Source organism: Callithrix jacchus, chromosome 4 (genome assembly GCF_049354715.1).
Source record: "Callithrix jacchus isolate 240 chromosome 4, calJac240_pri, whole genome shotgun sequence".
In the NCBI taxonomy this organism is placed as follows: domain Eukaryota; kingdom Metazoa; phylum Chordata; class Mammalia; order Primates; family Cebidae; genus Callithrix; species Callithrix jacchus.
This window is the reverse complement of record NC_133505.1, coordinates 154,247,626-154,256,836: the sequence shown is the minus strand read 5'-3', so window position 1 is coordinate 154,256,836 and position 9,211 is coordinate 154,247,626. Positions and strand designations below refer to the sequence as shown.

The following is a 9,211-nucleotide window of genomic DNA, read 5'->3' as shown; positions in this document are numbered from 1 at the left end:
CCTTCCTCTGGAAATAGGTGTTTTCTCAGTTTCATTATCACTAAAACATCCCAGAAAACACACAGCAGGTTGTATATCATGCTTTCTAAATCTGGGCAAAGAGGGGGGATTTCCCCCCATCTTTTTTTTTTTTTTTTAATTATACTTTAGGTTCTGGGCTACATGTGCAGAACATGTAGGTTTGTTACATAGGTATACATGTGCCATGGTTGTTTGCTGCATCCATCACTCCATCATCTACATTAGGTATTTCTCCTAATGCTATTCCTCCCGTCCCCCAACCGCCTGCTATCCCTCCCCTAGATCCCCACCCTGCCACCTGCCACAGGCCCTGATGTGTGATGTTCCCCTGAGGGATGTAATTTAAGGAATTTAAGGCCTGGGCTTTCCCCCAAGTGACTACTGGTGTAGGACTAGAGAACTTCAGTCTCACTCCCGTGTCTCCATCAGCAGTGCCAGGCATGTTGGAGGCAGGTTAGAAAGTAGATAAGCCGCTTTCCTCCCAGAGCTCCTCATATTTGTTGAAAATAAATAGTTCCACTAAGACTACCTTGGAAAAATAAACTATCAAATTTCTACTTTTGTCAAAAGCCTCATTAACCAAATATGGCAAAATAAGTCTTTAAGGCTTTACAGACAGATGACAATCTTGCAAGAGTTGGATACAGTCATAGACTTTGTCCAGAATGTCCTTTGAACATTGACCATAATTCAGGTTCAAAATCATTTGTTGAATCCACATAGTCTTAGACCCTATCATTATATACTGTTTATATTAGATCCTGTTATTGCTGTAATATATCCTAGAAGCAAACTAATTAAGTGGCTTTTGATTTGAGTGAAGCGAGAACAGTTAGAGAGGCTAGATTCTAATTTGTTTTTAAAGTTAATGGAGTCATGGACTGGTGGGAAGTAAAGGTGTTGAAGGAGAAACTCAGCAGGGAGAGAGAGCAGAAAGACCCCCATCCTCCTCCCAAATTAGGCTACTTTCTTTGTCAGAGAGGAACACTTGTTAATTATGAAATACTCATAAATCTGCCTCAACTTAAGTGCCCAAGAGCCGAGGATAATGGAATGAAAAACAATTTAAATCACATTATATAGCAAGCAACTGAATAATGTATTTTTGTACCGTCTCAGTGCATTTCATTACTTCACGGCCACCGAGTCGCTCCTGCAGCTTCAAACGGCAGAGGAAAACACTTGGGTTATATTGTTCTTTATGATTCATGGATTCTCAGCAGTAAACAGAGTGTTTGCTTCCAGAGGATTTTTCCTTTTCAATGCCTGCTACCAATTTATGGGTTGTTTTTTGAAAGGCTTTGAAAGTGTTGAATCTGCTGAAAATATAGTTATGTTGGAATGTTATCAAAAAGTTTTAGAATTTTTATAACTAACAACTATTTTAAGGAATTCTAAACTGTATATTTAAAAGAAAAAAAAGTAATAGTTATGAAAAATTTTCAAGGACACACATTGTTATTTTACCTCTTCTGGGTACTATTAAAATCCACAAGAAGAAAAAAGGCTTTTTACTTTGGTATATTTTGCTTTACTTTTACGATGTTTTTAAATGGAGTTACGGTAGTCGTTAATCAGATGTACAGGCCCAGCGTAAGAACTCCCACTATCTAAGAGAAAATGAATGAGCCACTCAGGTCAGAGAAAAGCTATACAGTTGAGTAGAACTATCTCATCCTTACTGACATAACTCTCTGAATGCGATTAAAAACAATCAAAGATCCCACGCAATTAGAACTTATTGCACCTAAGAGTCATGGACATTTATTGCCAGAAAGGCCCATAGAGGTCATTGGGTCTAACCTCTTCATTTCTCACAGATGAAGTTACTAAGACACAGAGACAACTAAAGACTTAACAAAGGTCATACTGCTAGAACCAAGACCAAATTCAATACTTTTAAACTTCAATTGGAGCGATATTAAAGAGACATTAATTAGGTTCCATTGCATCCAGGCAACCTTGTAGATTAAATGTTCAAAAGAAAGAAAAATTGCTCTAAAAAGTGTTAAAGTATCTTACAGTGCATGGTTGAGCTGGCAGAAAAGTACAAATAATAAAAATGGCACACATGATAAGAAAGTACAAATTTAGAGTTGCATATAAATGCTGGAGTTGAATTTGTTCATGGTATTTGCCAATCCCTGGGATCCACAGTCCTAGAATTTAAGAAGCCACATGCAAAATCTGGAGCTTGAGCTGGTTGGGGTTTGGGGCAACTGACTGCCATGTAAAGTAGCAACTTTAAAGATGATAAGCTTAGCTATAGGGTAAAGTAGAAAAATATCACCTCATGAAGGGAGCAAGTTAAGAAATTTACCTTTTGTCAAATTTGGCTCTGGATGTCAGCGGGGGAAACACAGGTTTTCCTAGAAGATTCCTTTCAGGAAACTGGCACTTGGTGGTGTTTGGAACAGGAATGCATGCACTTTCACTGTGGCAAATCTTCACCTAACAATGTAGCTCCAAGCGACTGTAGTTTGGCAGCATTTCCAAGGATCTGGCAGAAGCAAACCCACATACTCTCTGAACACTTTCAAATAACCTTCACATCAGACTTGCAAGTAAAGCTCTAAGAAACCAAACAAAGGCTGAGCCTCAGCCTTTTGAGGTTATGCCTCTATGATATGTAAAAAGAGAAAACACAAGAAAAATATGCCTGTGAAGGCTTCAGATATTAAAATAATCAGAAACTGAATAAGTTCTGTGTCTATGAGTCTCAGTCTGCTGTCTTTAAAAATAATAGAATATATTTTTAGAGCAGTTTAGGTTCACAGCAAAACTGAGCAGAAGATACAGAGATTTGCTGAATATCCTTGCACCCACATGTGCACAGCCTCCCTCACTACAAACACCCAACTACCACCAGAATGGTACATTCATTACAATTAATGAACCTACATTTACACATCACTACCACCTAAAGTCTATAGTTTACATTAGGATTCATCCTTGTGTTGTACATTCTGTGGGTTTAAGCATATGTATAACTACATGTATCTACCATTATAATAACATACAGAGTATTTTCACAGCCTCCAAAGATCTTCTTTACTCCTCCTTTTTCTCTCTCCCTCCTCACTGACTCTTAGCAACCACTGATCTTTTTACTGTCTTCATTGTTTTGCCTTTTCCAGAAGATCATATGGTGGAATAATATAGTATGTAGCCTTTTCTTACTGGCTTCTTTCAGTAGATGATTTGCATTTAGGTTTTCTCAATGTCTTTTCATAGTTTGATAGCTCATTTCTTTTTAGAACTGAATAATATCCCATTGTCTAGAAGTGCTATGGTTTATTTATCATTTACCTACTAAAGGGCATCTTGGTTGCTTCCAAGTTTGGGCAATTGTGAGTAAAACTGCTGTAAATTTTGTGTGGGCATACGTTTTTAGTTCTTTTGGGTAAACACCAAGGAGTACAATGGTTAGATTGTATGGTAAGAGTATATTCGGTTTTGTAAGAAACTTCCAAGTTGTTTTCTAAAGTGGCTGTACCATTTTGCATTCTCACCAGCAATGTTGTTCCATGTTCTAGTAAGTATTTAGTATCTTCAGTGTTCTGGACTGTGGCCATTTCAATAGATGTGTAATAGTATCTTTTGTTGTTTTAATTTGCATTTCCCTGATGATATATGATGTGGATCATTTTTTCATGTGCTTATTTGTCAGCTGTATATATTCTTTGGTAAGGTATCTGTTAAAGTCTTTGGCCAATTTTTTAGTTGTCTGCTTTCTTATTGTTGATTTTTAAATGTTCTTTGTATATTTTGGATAATAGTCTTATCAGATATGTGTTATAAATATATTTTCTCCCTGTCTATTACTTGTCTTTTTATTCTCTTAACAGTGTGTCTTGCAGAGCAGAAAATTTAATTTCAATGAAGTCTGGCTTATTAATCTCTTTTTTATACATTGTGCCTCTGGTGCTGTATCTAAAGAATCATTGCCAGATCCAAGGTCATCTACACTATGCTACTTCTAGGACTTTATAGTTTTGTGTTTCACATTTAGGTTTGTGATCTGATCATATTTCATATTAAGAAAAAGTATTAAAGCATGAACAATTAAGCCAGTACAGAAAAATATACTAACAGGACTTTAAGAAATGAAAAAATACAGTAATTGAAGTTAAAATGCAATTGATGGAATGAGCAGTGCAAAAATGAAATTATAAAAAAATCCTATTTGTGATAGCATAAATATAACAAAATTATTTGAAATAAATGTAATAAAAGTACAAAAAGTTGCCAAGAACCAGATCGGCTGGGAGACCCCCACCCAGGAGGCACTGAAGGTATCTGAGAGGCAGACACCCAGCTATCACAACAGAGTGGATCTACCCTGTGGGAACATACAGCCTGAGATCCTGCCGGGCTGACAGCTCTCCAGACTGAAGGCCCCGAGCAGATTTTCATCCACATATTTATTTACTCTTTGACAGGCGAGTCTTATTAATACACAGGTGTTCTACATACACACATGACTCAAGAATATACCAGGTAGGCAACTGTTGCAAACCTAACACTATTACAAACTAAAAGTATCTTTTACAAGGGAACCATGGGGACAGGGTAAACTTAATGTTTCTCAACAAAAAATTATATTCTGAAAATTTTAAAACATTGCATAAGGAAATTAAGGAAGACCTAATTAACTGGAAAGATATCACATGCTTTTAATCAGAAGACTTAGCGTTGTTACGATGATAATATTCACCAAATTGATATCCAGATTCCACAGTCCTTATCAGAATTCCAGCTGACTTCTTGCAGAAATTGGTAAGATGATTATAAAATTCATATGTGAATTCAAAGAATAGGGAGAAGAAGGAAGAGAGGAAGGAAAGGAGATAAAAAGAGACAGCGAAGAAAAAGAACAATGTTGAAAGATTCTCCTTTTTGATTTCAAAAGTTACTACAAAGTTACAATGACAGTGTGGCATAAAGATAGACATGGAGATTTATGGTCTAGAATTAAGCATGTAAAAAGAAACTCCTTATATTTATGGTTTATTGATTTTTGACAAGGATGCCAAGACCATTCAATGGGGGGGAGAATAGTCTTCAACAAATGGTACTGGAACAACTGCATATGCACATTTGAATGAATAAAATTTAACCCCTACTTGACACTATACACAAAAGTTAACTCAAAATCAAAGACCTTGGAGAAGAAGAAGTAAAACTATAGACACAAACTTTTCATTACCTTGGTTTGGATAACAGTTTCTTAAATATGACACTAAGCATATAAACAACCGAATAAAAAATAAATAAGTTAGATTTCTTCAAAATTAAAAAATGTATGCTTCAAAAGACAGATCGCAAAAAATAAAAAAGATAACAGAATGGAAAAAATTGTGAATCATTTTCTGATAAGAGACCACTATCTACAATATGTAAAGTACACTTAAAATTCAATAATTGAAGGAAAAATAACCCAGTTTTTAAAAAGGCAAGATATTTGAATAGACTGTTCTCCAAACAAGATATATGAATATACGTGCCACTTTCTTCAACCAGCAATTGTGAACATTCTGGAAATGAATGAAAATATAGAAATCCTTAGCAAAGAAATAAAAAATATAAAAAAAGAACCAAGTTAAAAATTTTAAATTAAAAAAGAAAATAACCAAGATCAGGAACAAGGCAAGGATGTTCACCCTTATCATTCCTATTGACCATTGCACAGAAAGTCTTAGCCAGTACAATAAGGCTAAATGATATAGATGGATGGATGGATGGATGGATGGATGGATGGATGGATGGATGGAGATAGATAGATAGACAGAAAAAATACTAATAGAAAGGAGAAATAAGAGTGTCCCAATTTGCAGAAGATATGATTATCAACACAAATTATCCCAAGAAATATACATGAAACACTTATTTTTTATTATTATATTTTAATACATGTGCAGAAAGTGTAGGTTTGTTACATAGGTATATACCTGCCATGGTGGTTTGCTGCATCCATCAACCCATCATCAACATTAGGTATTTCTACTAATGCTATCCCTCCGCTAGCCCCCCCAATCCCCAGCAAGCCCCAATGTGTGATCTTCACCTCCTTGTTTCCATGTGTTCTCATTGTTGAACTCCCACTTATGAGTGAGAACATGACTGCTTGGATTTCTGTTCCTGTGTTATTTTGCTGAGAATGATGGCTTCCAGCTTCATCCATGTCCCTGCAAAAAACATGAACTCATCCTTTTTGTGGCTGCATAGTATTCCATGATGTCTATGTGCCACATTTTCTTTATCTATTCTATTACTGATGGACATTGGGTTGGTTCTAAGTCTTTGCTAGTGTGAATAGTGCTATAATAAATAAATGTGTTCACGTGTCTTTGGAGTAGAATAATTTATAATCCTTTGGGTATATACCATTTGCTGGGTCAAATGGTATTTATGGTTCTAGAACCTTGAGGAATCACCATACTGTCTTCCACAATGGTTGAACTAATTTACACGGCTACCAATGGTGTAAAAGCGTTCCTATTTTTCCACATCCTCTCCACATCTGTTGTCTCCTGACTTTTAAATGATCACCTTTCTAACTGCCATGAGATGGTATCTCATTGTGGTTTTGTTTTGCATTTCTCTAATGACCAGTGATGGTAAGCTTTTTTTCATATGTTTCTTGGCCACACAATATCTTCTTTTGAGAAGTGTCTGTTCATATCCTTCAACCCCTTTCTGATTTTTTTTCTTGTAAATTTGTTTAAGTTTCTTGTAGATTTTGGATATTAACCCTTTGTCAGATGGATAGATTGCAAAAATTTTCTCCCATTCTGTAGGTTGCCTGTTCATTCTGATGACAGTTTCTTTTGTTGTGCAGAGCTGTTTAGTTTAATTAGATCCCAATTGTCAATTTAGCCTTTTGTTGCCCTTGCTTTTGGTGTTTTAGTCATGAAGTCTTTGCCCATGCCTATATCCTGAATGGTATCTGAATGATATTGCTTAGGTTTTCTTCTAGGGTTTTTATGGTTTTCGGTCTTACATTTAAATCTTTAATCCATCTTGACATAATTTTCATATAAGGTGTAAGGAAGGGGTCCAGTTTCAGTTTTCTGCATATGGCTAGCCAGTTTTCCCAACATCATTTATTAAGTAGGAAATTCTTTTCCCACTGTTTGTTTTTATCAGTTTTGTCAAAGATCAGATGTGTGGGGTTATTTCTGAGGCCTCCCATTAATCGTATATCTGTTATGGTAATAGTAGTATGCTGTTTTGGTTACTGTAGCTTTGTAGTATAGTTTGAAGTCAGGTAGCATGATGCTTCCAGCTTTGTTCTTTTTGCTTAGGATTGTCTTGGCTATACAGGCTCTTTTTTGGTTCCTTATGAAATTTAAAGTAGTTTTTTTCTAATTCTGTGAAGAAAGTCAATGGTAGCTTGATGAGAATAGCATTGAATCTATAAATTACTTTAGGCAGTATGGCCATTTTCATGATATTGATTCTTCCTATCCATGAGCATGGAATGTTTTCCATTTGTTTGTGTTCTCTCTTATTTCCTTAGGCAGTGGTTTGTAGTTCTTGAAGAGGTCCTTCACATTTTGTGTTTCACATTTAGGTTTGGTAAGTTGTATTCCTAGGTATTTTATTCTCTTTGTAGCAATTGTGAATGGGAGTTTACTCATAATTTGTATCTCTATTATTGGTAATAGATCTCTGTCTATTATTGTTAAATAGGATTTCTGTCTATTATTGGTAAATAGAAATGCTTGTGATTTTTGCACATTGATTTTTTTATCCTGAGACTTTGCTGAAGTTGCTTATCAGCTTAAGAAGATTTTGAGCTAAGACAATGGGGTTTTCTAAATATACAACCATGTCATCTGCAAACAGAGACAATTTGACTTCCTCGCTTCCTATTTGAACACCCTTTATTATTTCTCTTGTCTGATTGTCCTGTCAGAACTTCCAATACTATGTTGAATAGGAGTGGCGAGAGAGGAGTGGTGAGAGAGGTCCACAATCAAGGTCCTGGCAGATACAATGTCTCCTTAGGTCCTGTTTCCTGATTTGCAGATAGCTGTCTTCTCTTTTATCCTCATGTGATGCAGAACAGAGAGAGAAAGGAAGGAAGCAAGCTCTCTTGCATCTCTTCTTATAACAGTATTAATTTTATTTGCAAAAGCTTTACCCTCATGACCTAATCACCTCCCAAAGGCCCCACCTCCAAATACCATCGCATGGGGGATCAGACTTCAACTTATGAATTTTGGGGAGATGCAAACCTTATTAGTCAGGATTCTCCAGAGACAGAGACGACAGTCAAGTTGACACATAAATTAACCATCAAAAAAAAAATTCAGTCCATAGCAACAGGTTTTTACAAAATTGAAATACTGTTATACAACCCAACGATCTCATCAAATATTAGAAAGCACTGTTCTAGATTACGAATACAAATATCCAACCAAAACAGCCTGACAATCCCTGGCAAGAAAACAACCAAAGAGGAAATCTGGTTCATTCTCAGATGTCTAATCACTAGGCTGACTTCCCAACTTAATTTAATTAAGTCATTTTCTCTCTAGAGATGATTATATGCTACAATGATGACATGAATATTGGGAATTATTGACAATTGCATTTCTCATTTCAAATTATCCACTACATTTCCAGTTTACCACTCTGTCTTTGTCAATGTGCTTGCCTGATGACTTTTGGGTCAATGAATTAAGCCATTTCTGAAACTCAAAATTGAGATTTGAGACCTATAAGACACAGCCTGACAACTAGTGATTCTGTACTAAACCACTGTTCTCCAAGGTCATGTTAGATGCCAGGAATCTGTAATCCATGGGACACATAAGACAGACTTCATATATGGAAGGACAACTGCTAAATCCAATTGATCAATGTTAACAAATGTTTGAATAAGTATCTATAATAAAATGATGTCAATTAATCACCTGCATGTAAACTCAGCACTTGTAAAGACACACGCGATTAATAATAAGAGATGTGGGGTCAGTCCTCCTTGGAGAACTGCCTATGCCACACAGAAATTGTTTTGTTTGGTACTGTGAATAATATTAAAAATAATATTTCCCTAATTTCTTATGTTCCCTGAGCTTCAGTTTTCTCATCTGCATATTGGATTTGAACTATAATCCTACTGAGATTCCTCCTGTCCAACATCCCAGGCACCCTGGGAAGGCAACTGGGATGTTTGGAT

At 35.9% G+C, this 9,211-nt stretch overlaps 1 long non-coding RNA gene across 1 annotated transcript in view; it reads right to left on the bottom strand.

The window, feature by feature from the left end:
- Window positions 1–385: 385 nt before the first annotated feature.
- LOC118152714 (uncharacterized) overlaps window positions 386–9,211 on the bottom strand; it is a 37,406-nt gene continuing 28,580 nt past the window's right edge. The window contains exons 2-3 of the long non-coding RNA XR_004741445.3: window positions 2,342–2,521; window positions 386–1,340 (exon numbers count right to left, since the gene is read on the bottom strand). This is a non-coding gene — a long non-coding RNA (uncharacterized LOC118152714). The remainder of the gene's footprint in view (window positions 1,341–2,341; window positions 2,522–9,211) is intronic.